This window comes from Budorcas taxicolor, chromosome 8 (assembly GCF_023091745.1).
Source record: "Budorcas taxicolor isolate Tak-1 chromosome 8, Takin1.1, whole genome shotgun sequence".
Taxonomy (NCBI): domain Eukaryota; kingdom Metazoa; phylum Chordata; class Mammalia; order Artiodactyla; family Bovidae; genus Budorcas; species Budorcas taxicolor.
The window spans coordinates 20,588,484-20,604,896 of NC_068917.1; positions in this window are offsets into that span (position 1 = coordinate 20,588,484).

Consider the following 16,413-nt stretch of genomic DNA (forward strand, 5'->3'; position numbering starts at 1 on the left):
ACCATTTTCTTTGTTGCTCGCTTCTGTATTGTCATCCTAATGGCTGCCTAATTTTCATCAGATTGGTTTATCATAGATTAAACTTTTTTTTTCCTCCGATAGAACATTTAGATTATTCCTATTTTGTACTGCACTGAACTATGTTGTAATGATACTTAAGTACTTTTTTGATCAGTGATAATGCATTGACTTTTAAAACCTTTTTTTGTCATGAAAAACTGTGAAATATTCAAAAGAGACCAGAAAGGACCTACATCTACCAACCACTAGCTTCAGCAGTAATCAACATTTTGCCCATCTTGTTTAATCTACTCCCCTACTTTTTCTTGAGAACATTAAAGAAAATTTCATGTGTAAGCTTACCACTTGTAAATACTTCAGGATAGATTTATAACCGATATAGACTTTTCCCTAATGTCATCTAATACTCAGTCTAGTTTAAACTTCCCTGGTTATCACAAGTGAATTTTAATATTTGGTTTGTGTAAATTAGGAGCCAAATATGGTCTACAAGTTGCAACTGGTTATTGCATCTTTACAGTTTTTATTCATTCTAAATAGTATACACATATTTTTTACTGGTATCAATTTATTTGAGAAACCATGTGAGAAGTCCTATAGAATGTCACACATTCTGAGGTTGAGATGTTCTTATGGTTCGTTTAATTTGTTTCTGTATCTACTACCGAAGTCTCTTGGTATCCAAAAGTTATTGGTTCCAGCCCTCCACACAGATATCAGCACCCATGAATGTTCTAGTCCCTTATATAAAAAGGCATAATATTTGCATATAACCTATGCATACCCTCTCATACACTTTAAGTTTTCTCTAGGTTACTTGTCATACCTAATACAATGTCAATGCTATATAAATAGTTTCCAGCCATGGAAAATTTTGGTTTTATTTCTTGGAATTACCTGGAAAAAATGTTTTTCCATCAGCAATTGCTAAAATCCACAGATGGGGAGCGTGCAGATTTGGAGGGCCGACAGTATACTGTTTTGAACTGGTATTTAGATGTTGAGAGCCTAATAAGACTGACTCAATCTTTAAGAAAGACTACTTTGCAAATAAGGTCCTTTTCAATTTGAGGTCAAACTTAGCATACTTCTCAGAACATTTTGTTGGATCATAAGCTTCTTTTCTATCTTGTGTTAGAAAGCCTCTTGTACAGGCAGTTTGTTGAAGTGAAATGCACCTTTTATATCACCTGCAGGGAACTAGAGCCCTGCTAATCTTAGCTTATTCTGCCCTGGGTATTGGATCCAGTGTTAGCATTAACCAATTTCATTTTAGCCCCTTCAACCTTGGTAGAAAACTAGGAGTTACGTGAAATAGTTTTGAAAGTTGTTAGAAGCCGAAGAAAAACCTGGATTTGAAAGAGGAGTAGTTGAGAGATGGCTCAGTGGTGAAGAATCTGCCTGCAGTGCAAGAGACACAAGTTTGATCCCTGGCTTGTGAAGATCCCCTGGAGAAGGCAATGGCCACCTGTTCCAGGCTTCTGGCCTGGGAAATCCCATGGACAGACAAGCCTGGTGGGCTACAGTCCATGGGGTCACAAAGAGTCAGACACGACTGGGCACGCACCTGTCCAATTAAGAAATGACGAAGGATGGTTCAGTGTTTGACAACGAATGTTCCATTCACAGGTTAAGTTCAAGGAGATTGGGCAAGGCCATCGTAATGATGCCTTTGCAGGTTAGACAAGGCCTTAGACACACACCTGTTTTTCTGCTTCTATGCTCTGAGCTTAGGTGGTTTAAACGAATTTTCTTTCCTTTAGAGTGTGACTGTTGAATGTCATCATAAAATAGTAAGTTCTTCCGAGTCTAGTTCCGGTATCCTGAATCCCTGGGTGCAATGAGGCCGCCATGGCTAGAGCGGCGGAGTGCGGCACGCCCCTGTCTCGCAATAGCAGTTTAGATCTGGGCTTTGAGGCAGCGCCTCAGGGCCACGTGATACCTACTGTCCCACCAAAGAGAGAAAAGGGACGTCCAGGAATTGGGAGAAGAAAAGCAATTCTCCTTCCTCTCTGGTCCCAGCAACCCGCAGCACGCATGCGGCTTTCCCTTCAGGTCGCGGGGCAAAGTCAGATCTCCCACACCCCGGTTTTCCTGGCTGCTCCAACCCACTTCCTCTCCACACTCTGCACACTCACACACCCTAGGTGAAACCCAGCGTTCCTGGGCAAGAAGACACGCGTTCCCACTGCGGCCTTCTCTGCTGGATCACCCACAACTGAAAAGGCGAGGTTCCGGTGCCATTACATTTTTCACACGTGTGCCAGAGGCAGTTATGCTCTTGTGTTAATGGGAACACGGGTGGAAAAGCTCATGACAATAGCTTCAGCGAGAGGAGGACTGTGAAGCATTTTATTTAACAGGGTGACTTTTCTTTGGGGACTAAATTCAAGTATCTGAATTTTTTTAATCTTACAGGACAGGTTACGGAATGGTGACTTGGTATTTTAACTTTGAACTATAACTTTCCTCATTCTTTCAGCTTCTAGGTGCTCATTTGTTTTCTTTATTACCATTGGGTGGTATTGGCAACCTCACTGGAAGGAGTCAGAAATTGCAACTCTGAAAATGGAGAAAAAATTAAAAAAGACTCAACATTAGAGTGTTTCATCCTATATATCTCTGTTTAAAATTATATTCAGCAACTTGGTCTTTTCCCAGTTTAAACTTAAAGTGTTAAACATTTTTCCTCTTTATATATCTTAAGAAATGGTTTTGGTGTGTGTTACTGAGAAGCCTCGTTACTCTTCTGTTTTGCTTTTTTTTTTCATAATTGTCCCCATGTATGCGGCCATCTAGTCAAGGCTATGGTTTTTCCTGTGGTCATGCTGTGAAGAAGGCTGAGTGCCGAAGAATTGATGCTTTGGAACTGTGGTGTTGGAGAAGACTCCTGAGAGTCCCTTGGACTGCAAGGAGATCCAACCAGTCCATTCTGAAGGAGATCAGTCCTGGGTGTTCATTGGAAGGACTGATGCTGAAGCTGAAACTCCAATACTTTGGCCACCTCATGGGAAGAGTTGACTCATTGGAGAAGACTCTGATGCTGGGAGGAATTGGGGGCAGGAGGAGAAGGGGACGACAGAGGATGAGATGCTGAATGGCATCACTGACTCGATGGACGCGAGTCTGAGTGAACTCCGGGAGACGGTGATGGACAGGGAGGCCTGGCGTGCTGCAATTCATGGGGTCACAAAGAGTCAGACAGGACTGAATGACTGAACTGAACTGAACTGATGCATCTTTGGCCACAGTAAGCAGTTTTTTCTTTTTCTTATTTAAACCTTCTGATATTTAGAGGCTTTTAAATTGCCCCTGGGGCAAACTGAACTATTTGCCTCATTTGTTCTTTGATCATATGACTCATTACTCTTTTGATAATCCTATACTGTGTGTGCAGCAAGTATACAGGTAATATATGTGCAGGACATTGTGTGAATATGAGTAATGTGTATGCAATTGAATATTGAACTCCCATAAATGAGACGAAAGATCAGTGTCTGACTTCTTTTGGTTTTGAATAAGTCGTGTAAGGAATAGAAATGAAATTGAAAGGAGGATGTTGCTTCAGGCTGTCGTTTATACAAATAACTAATTTAAAAGATCTCTTTCAGGGACTTCCCTGGCGGTCCAGTGGTTAAGACTTCGCCTTCCAATGCAGGAGAGCTAAGATCCCACAGGCCTCATGACCAAAAAACCGAAACATAACACAGAAACAATATTGTAACAAATTCAATAAAGACTTTAAAATGGTCCACATTAAAAAAAATCTTAAGAAAGGTTTCTGTCAATATTATGACCTAGTATTTCTAAGAGTAGTAAGACCTAAACTAGTAGGTGTTGTATTTTACAAGGTTAGCCAGTAATTGGGCTTCCCTGGTGGCTCAGCTGATAAAAAATCTGCCTGCAATGCGGGAGACCCAGGTTTGATCCCTGGATCAGGAAGATCCTCTGGAGAAGGGAATGCAACCTACTCCAGTATTCTTGCCTGGATAATCCCATGGACAGAGGAGTCTAGTGTGCTGCAGTCCATGGGGTCACAAAGAGTCGGACATGACTGAGTGATTGAACAACAGCAGCCAGTAATTAGTTCAGCATACTCAGAAGTCAGGAACTAATGTATGAGATTCTGCACTGAGTGGAAGGCAACAGTATCATGGCTAAGGATCAACCTTAGAACTTTATAGCTAAAGGAGAACCTAAGAAATCCTACTGTTTCATTCTCTTCCCTTGTAACTGAAGCTCTTGAGTTTTTCTTGGATCACCTGGTTACTTAGTTGTGAACCTAGTTAAGTTTTTCCCGCAATTGTGATGCTTTGTTTAGTCAACACTGGAGTAGGAATGACCTTAAGAACTATTACCTTTCTTTTGCATTTTTTAAGCCTTTCTATTATGAATTATTTCTCATTTTTACACTAAATGTTACTTTGATGTTCAACATTGTAACTTATTATTCTTTGGGAAATACTGGACAAATTACGATGCCAACTACGAATCCTTATGTGACCACTCTAAAACTGTAAAATCAGTGACTAACTCCATCATGCTGTTTTCCCTGAGTGTTCATAAGCGTCTAAAATATATATGTTCACCAATGGAGGGAGGACAAAAATGAGTCAAGTAGCAAATTAAGAATGTTGTTAATCATTTCCAAAGTCAATGACCAATCTTTCACCCCTGAAGCTCCCAGAGGGAAAATGTAAATAAGGCCGCACCTAAAATGGAGAGTCAGTTTCTGACGTGAGACCTGGTGTGAATTTAATTCTTTGCTAGCAAAGGAAAGTATTCCTTCCATTCCTCCTCTCTGCAGTTATCTGAATTTTGTCTTTTCCTTTAAGTGTCTTCCATTTATTTAATTCTTTTGTTTGTTTTTCAAACCACTATTGAGGTATTGACATACAAGAAGCTACACACATTTAATGTATATAACTTGATGAGTCTGGAAATGAGTATATACGTGTGAAACCATCACTATGATCTGTGCTTTAAACCTACCATCACCTCCAAAAATTTTCTGCTGCTCTCTTTGCCTTTTTAAAGATATATTTAATTCTTATCTCCTGACACTACATTTGAAAAGGATCTTTCTGCAATCCATGGACACCATTTGCTTTCTGTTTTCTAGTGTTAATTTGCCGTATCCTAGGCATGTATGTGTTACCTAGCAATGATGGCTCTACATTCATTTCCTTCTATTGCATAAGTAGTTCTGACTTTTAAGCAAATTAAGGAGTAAATGTCTATATATATGGATGAAGCTAAAATGAAAAGAATCTTAACTATCAGACATGAATCAAATATGCTGTACAGACTAATCCATTATTTGAGTATATCTGAGACAGCATGAATTAATCTTAACCGTGTTTATTCTTTAAAAAATATCAACAGTTAAAAATTGCATATCTTATTATTAAAAATGGTTTTGGAGCTGAGATGTAATCTCCTAAATGAAGGAATAAAAATAAGAGCAGGATGATCCAGCTAACCATTTTTCTTCCTAAAACTTGAAATAAATGGAGATCAAGAAATGTTAGACATCTTTAAATAAATCAGAGGTCTTATGACATTTCTAATATTTTATTAACAAAATTTTGATTTGATTTATCTATTTAAAATAACTAGCAAGGTATTCTCTAAGTGCTGAAACATAAATTACCAACACGAAACCTTGATTTATGTTAATGGTGGATCATATTCAAGACATGCCAAGTTATCACAGACTTTGCAATATTCCTGTAGTCGGGGGATGGAATCACAGAAAAGTCGTGAAGAAAGTGCTGCCTTGGGCTCCGTCTGTTGATATATAGAAGATGGCTGTCTTCTAAGAAATGATATAAACTTGACGCCGTGAACTTTCACTTTTATTCTAGACACCTCCAGGTTTTAGTGAAATCTGCTCGACAGTTCTGAATGCCTCTGTGTCTCTATGATGAATCAGAAACATTCAGATCTCTGAGAAGGATGGCACAGCAGCGTTAAAAAAGATTCTGCATAGGTAAATATTGAATCTGTCTGATTGCTTACAGAATGTTAAGATTTGCATATTTCTCCTCCGTTTCTGTCACCTTTTAGACCTTTTATGACTCTCACTGGCAATTCCCAATTCTGTGACAATTCAAAAGATGTCTTCTGTATCCTATATCTGGGCTATTAAGCATCGCTAGAGAGAAATCACATGGGTTGGCAAATTGGCTCAAGTACACATTTTTATTTCCCAACATTTGTTTTTCTCATGCACCATCTCTTTGTTTGGACTTCCCTGTTGGCTTAGTGGTAAAGAATCTGCCTGCCGATGCAGGAGAAGTGGGTTTGATCCCTGGGTTGGGAAGATTCCCTGGGAAAGAAAATGGCAACCCACTCCAGTATTCTTGTCTGTGAAATCCCAATAATAGAGGAGCCTGGTGGGCTTAGCTACATGGAGTTGCTACGAGTTGAATATGATTTAGTGACTATGTTCTTTGTATGGCTGTCTGCTTCCAATTCTTAAGGTCTCACCTTCAATGTAACTGCCTCAGAGAATCTTTCCTGATCTTTCTACCAAAGTGAGTTCCCATTCATCTTGGGCCTGTTCATTTATTTCATGATACTTTGTACCCTTTATAATTCTTTATTTAGTGTTTGCCTGACTTTTTGTTTGTCTCCACAGTTAATTTCTTGTGTGTAGGGACCTCATCTATTTTATTAATTACAGTGGTACAGTGCTTCCTGGCACACAGCAGGCACTCAGGAATAATATTTGTACAAATATAAGGTTGCTTATAAAAAAGCATTTCATGATTTTAAAAAGATAGTTTGAAAAGCATTGTTTTGAATGATTGTGACCATAAGCCCAAGAGATAGCTTTACAGATGTCAAGTTGCATATACCTTTCAAGTCAACATCTTCAGTTCAGTTCAGTCTCTCAGTCACGTCCGACTCTTTGTGACCCCATGAATCGCAGCACGCCAGGCCTCCCTCAGTTCAGTTCAGTTCAGTTCAGTTGCTCAGTCGTGTCCGACTCTTCACGACCCCATGAATCGCAGCACTCCAGGCCTCCCGGTCCATCACCAACTGGTTAAATATTTAAACAGATTCTTGGGCTCTGAATTCAGAACACATAAGCTCTTGCTAGGGCTTCCCAGGTGGCTCAGTGGTAAAGAACCCACCTGACAATGCAGGAGACTCGAGAGACTCTGGTTCTATCCCTGGGTGGGGAAGATTCCCCTGGAGAAGGGACTTGCAACCGACTCCAGTATTCTTGCCGGAACAATCCTATGGACAGAGGATCCTGGTGGGCTACAGTCCGTGCAGCCACGAAGACTTGGACACGATCGAGCACAGCACAGCACACACCAGCTGCTGAGTCTTTCGGTCAGAGGTTGTCACCTTCCCTCTGTGTGCAGCTGTGCACAGGCTGTTGCTGTTGACACATGTGATGTGGACACACCCAGTTGTGTGTCGTTTCCAGAGCCCCAACTGTTCATGCATGTCTTTCTTCTCCACTTGAGAAACCACATTGGGAGTGACTGAGTGTGAATATAAGGCTATTAGAAGGATTATCTTGAATCTGCTCTAAAGTTGTTAAGGAGCAAACGATAAATCAGTGATAATTCTGGAGTTTTAAAAAAAATAATGGTGAATGACTTGCTATACCTCTCACAAGTAATCAAGATACAACAATGTGATTTTTTAATTGGGACCACTTTTGATATCTTACTATTTATGAAGTAAACAAAGGACTTTATTCAGATTCCATGTTTTTTCCATTTGTATCCCTTTTATGTTCCAGGATCCAATCTGCTGAGATACCATATTTCATTTAGCATAATGTATTTTAATAATGGGTAAGATATAAAAGCAAGAGGGAAAGTATTTTACCCATATTCAGATATCACTGCTGTTAATATTTTGATATATCCTTTTCCTGACATGCCTGCATAAACACACACCACATCCATTTTAGGATCAGGTTGCACACCTATTTTTGTACCCTGTTTTTACCATTTAACAAATCATAAAGATTAGTCTATTTTATTAAATTAGTATTTGAAATATGTTTGATGTGTACATAGTTTTTATCACATGAATGTGTACACAATTGCTTAGTTGTGTCCCACTCTTTGAGGCCCCATGGACAGTGCCCACCAGGCTCCTCTGTCCATGGGATTCTGCAGGAAAAAATAGTAGAGTGGGTTGTCACTTCCTACTCCAGGGGATCTTTCTGACCCAGGGATCAAACCCGTGTCTCCCGTGTCCTGCATTGGCATGCAGATTCTTTACCACTAGGACCACCTAAGAAACCAATTATATGGGTATAGTTTGTTAACATTACCAAATTATTTAAATTTTTTTAAATAGAAGAAAGTTGGGATGTAACATTATATCACTACCAGATGATCAAATGCTTGCTTCCACTTTTCCTCTTACAAATGACACTGTGATGATTTCCAGTGCACTTGAGTTCTAGGCAGTTTTTATATTTCTGCAGGCTGATTATGAGGAAGAATATATAAAGTGAAAATCTGTGGAATTTCCCCTTTTATTATGTTTTTAAATTCAAGAACTGAAATCTCTGAGTTGAAGATGAAATCCCCCTCTGCTCTAGTAGACTTACTTCCCTGAGGAAAAGAAAGTATCACGAGGTCTCTGGCTTTAACCCAAGCCCATGTCACTGAAATTATTAGCGGTATTTCCAGAAACCACGTAAAAATGCAGCTTCAATCCTCAGCTTTTCATAAGTGGTCAGGGTTCCAGTGAGTTCACAGGAAGACTATTACAGCCCCATTATCTTTGATTTGTGGCCAAGAGTGGCATTGGTTGGGCATTTCCTGTTCTTACGGTTAACTGTTTTTAATTTTAGGATTTTGCTACTTTTTTGTCACTGAGGAGTCAGATTCATTACAAAGCAACAGACATCAACATTGGGGGAAAAGATCCTCTGGTTGTCCTTGCCCTCAGGAACAGAAAATTTATCTCTTCCCAGGACACTAAGTCTTGTAGGGACAAACTCCTGAGATGGCTGTTTTGGCCTTGAGAGCATCCAGGAAACATTTTGGGACCCCCGGCTCCTGAAGCCACCAGCTACAGTGGCTTGGCTAGTCACTTGGAGCTCAGTTCATATTGGGTCTTACTACTGCCAGGGAACAGAGCATGGATAATGGAAAAAGTGAAGCTAGTCAGGACTGGGCTCAAATCCTAGTAGGTAGGACTCAACCCCTATTAGGGACTCCTGCTTTAAGCAAGTAAGTGAACTACTCTGAACCTGAGCTTTCTCAGCTGCAAGCATCAGATGGCTGCACAGGCAGTTGTAGGATTTGATTCAGATGTGAAAATCTCTGGCACAGTGCCTGGCCTACAGCATGCCATCACTTGTGCCAAAGTGTGTTAAATGAAGGGATGGATGAAGCATTCACAGAGCCAGCTGAATGCCCTGTTTTTAAAATAGGGATGTGGCCATTTGTGATAGAAAGCGTAAGAAATATTAGTGGAAGTGTTAGTCACTCAGTCATGTCCGACTCTTTGTGATCCCAAGGACTTTAAGCCTGCTAGGCTCCTCTGTCCATGGAAGTCTCCAGGCAAGAATTCTGGAGTCGGTAGCCATTCCCTTCTCCAGGGGATCTTTGTGGCCAGAATTGAACCTGGATCTCCTGCATTGCAGGCAGATTCTTTACCATCTGAGCCACCAGGGAAGTCCAAGAAATATCAGTGCAATGAGTTAAATGTCAAATTCATTTCTTTCCGAGGGTGGAAGATAACATACACCTGTTACCATAGAAGGAATTTATTGACAGGACACTCAGGTTCTGAAATCTGAAGTTAAGACAAGCTATCTTGGGATGGGTTGGAGCCAGGCAATGTCAGTGACCTAAGAAGCAGGAAATTATGGATCTTTTTTCTAGCATACTGATGTCTGTAATTCTTGTCTTTAGTGACCTGCCATCGGATGGACCAACTCTAGCCAGGAAGGCAGAGTTACGTGGTCCAGGCATGACTACAAGGGGCTCCTCCTCTGTAGCGGGGGCAATTCTCAGGGTTAGGGACTAGTAAACTACACATATTTAGAGTGCCCAAATTGATACATTTTCTCTATCAAGGAAATGATCACCATGAGGAAAATAATGAATATGTCCATCATCCTGGAACATTTCCTTTTTTCTTTGTGTTCCTCCCCTCCATTCTCCCCCCAAGGCTTTCTCCCTGGCCCAAGGCAATCACTTGTTTGCCTCTGTCACTACAGATTAATTTGCACTTTGTAGAAATGCAATATGTAAGTCCTGTATGTGGGATCATACAGGGCTTCCCAGGTGGTGCTAGTGGTCAAGAACATGCTGCTAATACAGGATACATAAGAAGCACAGGTCGGGAAGATCCCCTGGAGAAGGAAATGGCAACACACTCCAGTATTCTTGCCTGGAGAATCACATGGACAGAGGAGCCTGGCGGGCTATGGTCCTTAGGGTTGCAGAGTTGGACATGACTGAAGTGACTTAGCGTGCCCAGGATCATACAACACACATTCTTTCTTGTCTGATTTCTTTCACTCAGCATAATTATTTTGAGCTTTGGCGTATCGTAAGCCAGTATCAGTACTTCTTTCCTTTTTGACAATGTTCCATCGTATGGCTATGCCACAGTTTGTTTATCCATTTACTTGCTTATGGACATTTGGGTTGTTCTTAGTTTTGGCCTGTTACCGATAAGGGTGCTATGAAAATTCACACAGAAATCATTAGACACAGGTTTTCATTTCTCTTGGGTAAAACCCTCTTTGTGGAAAGGCTGGGTCATATGGTAGGTGCATATTTAACTTTTCTAGAAATTGCCCAGCAATTTTCCAAAGTGGTTCTACCATTTTGCATTCTTACCAGCAATGCATGAGAGTTCCAGATATTTTGTGTTCTCACCTACTCTTGGTCCAGAATTTATTTTAAAGAAAATTCTCAAGAATTAATGCTAAGACAACCAACAACCCAAGTTTTTAAAAAATGTGTAAAAATTTTTGACAGACGATTTGCCAAAGAAGATATAGTTCTTGGAGAAATTAGTGGTTAGAGAAATAAAAACTGAAACCATACAGACATGCTTATTTAAATGGCAAATGTTAGAAAGGAGCTTAACTTTTACATTAGTGTGATATCCATTTTGTAGATAAGAAAACCGAGACTCAGGGAATTATGCAACTTGACCAAGTTAACCAGTGGTGGAATTAGAATTTGAACCCAGATATGCTAATCCCTGCTTAAAGCTGATGCAATTCAAACAATAGTCCTTTGAAGAAGACTTCAAAAGTCAAGGTTGGAAACGGGGGAACTCACTTCTTACCAAGTTTCCATTTCTTCTCCTGATGAGACAGCCTGTTGTGGTCAGCGGATGTTATGGAACGTCAAGTTTGGGCATCTGTTCTGCCTGAAGGATAAAATTTACACATTCCCAACATCCAGCTTTGTCTACACGCCTCTTGAGAGAAGTAGTCAAAGAATGGCATGCCCATCAAAACTTCATCAATCCAACAAAGACATAGGCTTGCTGAACCATGATGATTAACACTGAGTTTTCTGGGTCAGAGAAATGTGAGTTTGAGTCACAGATCTGGTATTTCTTAACAATGTGATCCTGGACAATTTATTAAACATGTTGAGTTTGATTTCTTCATTTATGAACTAGGAATGATACGGACCTGATGATGTTTTAAGGATTAGAGGAGCTGGTATACATAGGTTCCCACAATATCCTGCAATTAATAATTCTCAAAACACTGTTACCGTATCACAATAATAACGCACAAGCACACTAAGAACAGGTGTGTTAAGCTTCTCACTCACTGCAAAGCCCAAATGAAACACTAATTCAGCACTACCTCACGTCTTGCATCCCTGCAGGGACTTGCTCCTTTATTTAGAAAATGCTAATCCACCACCAGATGATTACATTAATTCTATAAGGAGCCTTAATTCTATGAGGATTCTTAAGAAGTCAGTGAAATACTTTTCTCTTAGTCATCAGTGTTAGACAGAGTTTTTGGAGGGCTTATCTATGGCTGCTCTTGGATACTAGGCAGAGTGTCTGCGTGGAGTTTTTAGAGTTCAATTATAAGATATACAGGGGTCACATGGCATAAAGAAATCAAAGAAAATGTAATCAAGAGCTGTATGCCACACTGTTACCCATGCTAAGATAACCAAAGCCCAGCTTCAGTTCTGTGTGGCTTAAAAACTTTATCAGGCATGCACACTCGTTCCTTCATCCTTTACTAGCCCTAACTCCACCAGTGCTTTTTCCAGCCCCTGGACATGCTACTTTAGCTACCAATGAAGTGCTTTCCTCTGTCCTACTGATTTTTTTTTTTTTTTTTAAATACAATCGATGTTTTCAGTTAGTACTTGGGGACTACCGTGAAGCTTCCTCTAAGCACTTGGATGTAAGATGATGAGGAGAGACAAGCCAGTTTCTCTCTGGATGCCTCCAGCAACTTTCTCTCAGGTTGTCCAGTAATGAGCTGGCCTGGCAGAGAGAGCCAGAAGTTGTACTGGTTAGCGCCAGTGCTGAATTGCAAACTTCCCAGAGGATGGACATAGAGAAAAGAATGTTTTCTCACACTGGCAAGGCTGTGCCTCGTGTTCAGAGCAACAAGGCTGGGTGATCTTTGTCACCTCCCAGCTGTAAATGTATGAGGTGGCTGGGTACCAGGGGTTTTCTGTCTCTCCGGGAGTGCAGTTTAAATCATCTCCAGTTGTGTCCACTTACACAGGAGAGACAGCTTAAGCCATGTGATGGTGGGACACTAGCTTCTTGAACCCAAATGCTGACAGTTTCCTCTGTATGTCACCGTAGTGTTTGACCCTAGATCTTTTGCAACAGAATAATAATACTTTTTTTTAAAATAAGTTGATTTAAACACAAGCATGTAACACTCAAAAGAGAAGATACTGAAATTCAACTCCGAGGCCTGTAAGATATGACCATAACTCACCTATTTAATCATTTTATTCCCTTTTAAAAATTATGGTAAAATACACAGAACGTAAAACTTTACATTTTTACTATTTTTGAGTGTGCGGTTCCAGGGTATTAAGTATATTCATACTGTACAACCATTACCATCATCCATCTCCAGAATTCTCTTCATCATGCAAAACTGAAATTCTTTACCCTTTAAATAGTAATTCCACATGACCCACACCACACTTGCAGCCCCTGATTCTACTTTGTGTATCTTTGAATTTGACTAACTCTAGGCACCTCATACAAGTGAAATCACATGGTATTTGGCCTTTTCCCTTGTTCATTCTGAAGGTGCTTTCATAGAGGTTACCCAGTCACTATCTAGAACCTTTGGCAAGGAAATTCTTGGGACTGGGTAAATCCCATTGTATATCTTAATGATATTAAGCAATCCCAAAGAAAGGCAATGCCAAAAAATGTTAAAACTACCACACAATTACACTCATCTCACACGCTAGCTAAGTAATGCTCAAAATTCTCCAAGCCAGGCTTCAACAGTACGTGAATCCTGAACTTCTGGATGTTCAAGCTGGGTTTAGAAAAGGCAGAGGAACTAGAGATCAAATTGCCAACATCCGCTGGATCATCGAAAACCAAGGGAGTTCCAGAAAAACATCTACTTCTGCTTTATTGACTACACCAAAGCTTTTGACTGTGTGGATCACAACAGACTGAAAATTCTTCAAGAGATGGGACTACCAGACCACCTTATCTGCCTCCTGAGAAATCTGTATGCAGATCAAGAAGCAATAGTTGGAACTGGACATAGAACAACAAACTGGTTCCAAATAGGGAAAGGAGTACGTCAAGGTTGTATATTGTCAGCCTGCTTATGTAACTTATATGCAGAGTACATCATGCAAAATGCTTGGCTGGATGAAGCACAAGCTGGAATCAAGATTGCCAGGAGAAATATCAATAACCTCAGATATGCAGATGACACCACCCTTATGGCAGAAAGCGAAGAGGAACTAAAAAGCCTCTTGATGAAAGTGAAAGAGGAGAGTGTAAAAGTTGGCTTAAAGCTCAACATTCAGAAAATGAAGATCATGGCATCCGGTCCCATCACTTCATGGCAAAGAGATGGAGAACCAATGGAAAGAGTGAGAGACTTTATTTTGGGGGCTCCAAAATCACTGCAGATGGTGACTGCAGCCATGAAACTAAAAGATGCTTACTCATTGGAAGAAAAGTTATGACCAACCTAGAGAACATGTGTCAAAAGCAGACACGTTACTTTGCCGACTAAGGTCCATCTAGTCAAGGCTATGGTTTTTCCAGTAGTCATGTATGGTTGTGAGAGTTGGACTATAAAGAAAGCTGAGTGCCAAAGAATTAATGCTTCTGAACTGTGGTGTTGGAGAAGACTCTTGAGAGTCCCTTGGACTGCAAGAAGATCCAATCAGTCTATCCAAAGGAAATCAGTTCTAAATATCCATTGGAAGGACTGATTCTGAAGCTGAAACTCCAATACTTTGGCCATCTGATACAAAGGACTGACTCCTTGAAAAAGAACAGAGGATGAGATGGTTGGATGGCATCACCAACTCAATGGACATGAGTTTGAGCAACCTCCCGGAGTTGCTGATGGACAGGGAAGCCTGGCATGCTGCAGTCCATGCGGTCACAAAGAGTCAGACACAACTGAGTGGCTGAACTGAACTGATTAAGCATGTGTATAGCTGAATTTCTTCTGACCCCAGGTTTACAAAACAACCATCTGATTGGAATATGTCTTTCTACAGTGGTGTCATGAAGCTGTCTCCCAAACATTTAGCCCACCCTGTTAACACTGTGTAGACTGAACTGTAGATTGGCCATCTCTTAGCTCTAGAGGTTGACTGTAAACCTATTTTCATAAAGCCACATTCTTTGCCATAGCAATTGACTTGGGGACAAAAACTGATCTAGGCCTAAACCAATGCTCTACCTATGGTGACTAGTTCATGGACAGGTACTTGTCCAATTTATTCAAATCGAAGTAAAGTTTAGGACCTTTATTTGATGGTTGGGCAAAATGACGCCATCATTCTTTTACTGAAGTTGACTAGAAAAATGTATATCATCTTAATGCTGCTGAGAGCCATGGGAAGGAGAAGTCCTAGGAAGGTGCCAATATGATTGGAAATAGAGCCTATATATTGAAAAAAGTTTAATTCTTGGTGATAACCTTGTTGGATCAAGCCTTACCTGAAATAATTCCAACCTCAGACCTTTTGGTTTATATGAGTGAATAAATTCTCTTCATTGTTTAACCCAATTTGAGATGGATTTCTATTGCTTGTTTTTAAGTACATTCTAATGGCTTCTCATAGAGATCTGTGAACAGAATCAGACAACAGTTAAACAGACTCTGTGTATTCCCTTTGATACTAATTTCTCTTTATGAAAAAATACACTTGTATTCTGGTTTTACACAGTAGTTTCTTAAGCTTGTTTAATATATGGATTCATTCTCAGGATCCTGACAAAATTTACTTTTTGTCACTGTCTTACTAGGAGCCATGGTCCACTTTCAAGATAGTGAATATCATTCTGTGGAGGCATCTTGGAAAAAGATCTTAGTGACCATGCATGGTCTGCCTTGAAAGCACTCCTTGACCTTGAGTTTCTGTTTCATTCCTTTAAATTTCTGTCAGTTCAGATCAGTTCAGCTGCTCAGTCATGTCCAGCTCTTTGTAACACCATGGACTGCAGCATGCCAGGCTTCCCTGTCCATCACCAACTCCTGGAGCTTACTCAAACTCATGTCCATTGAGTCAGTGATGCCATCCAACCATCTCATCCTCTGTCATCCCCTTCTCCTCCCGCCTTCAATCTTTCCCAGCATCAGGGGCTTTTCTAGTGAGTCAGTTCTTCACATCAGGTGGCCAAAGTATTGGAGTTTCAGCTTCCTTCCAGTGAATATTCAGAACTGATTTCCTTTGGATAGACTGATTGGATCTTCTTGTAGTGCAAGAGTCTCAAGAGTCTCAAGAATCTTCTCCAACACCACAGTTCAAAAGCATCAATTCTTGGGCACTCATCTTTCTTTATAGTCCAACTCTCACATCCATACATGACCGCTGGAAAAACAACAGCTTTGACTAGATGGACTTTTGTTGGCAAAGTAATGTCTCTGCTTTTTAATATGCTGTCTAGGTTGATCACAGCTTTCCATCCAAGGAGCAAGTGTCTTTTAGTTTCATGGCTTCAGTCACCATCTGCAGTGATTTTGGAGCCCCCAAAATAAAGTCTCTCACTCTTTCCATTGGTTCTCCATCTATTTCCCATGAAGTGATGGGACCAGACGCCATGATCTTGGTTTTCTGAATGTTGAGCTTTAAGTCAACTTTTTCACTCTCCTCTTTCACTTTCATCAAGAGGCTCTTTAGTTTTTCTTCGCTTTCTGCCATAAGGGTGGTGTCATCTGTA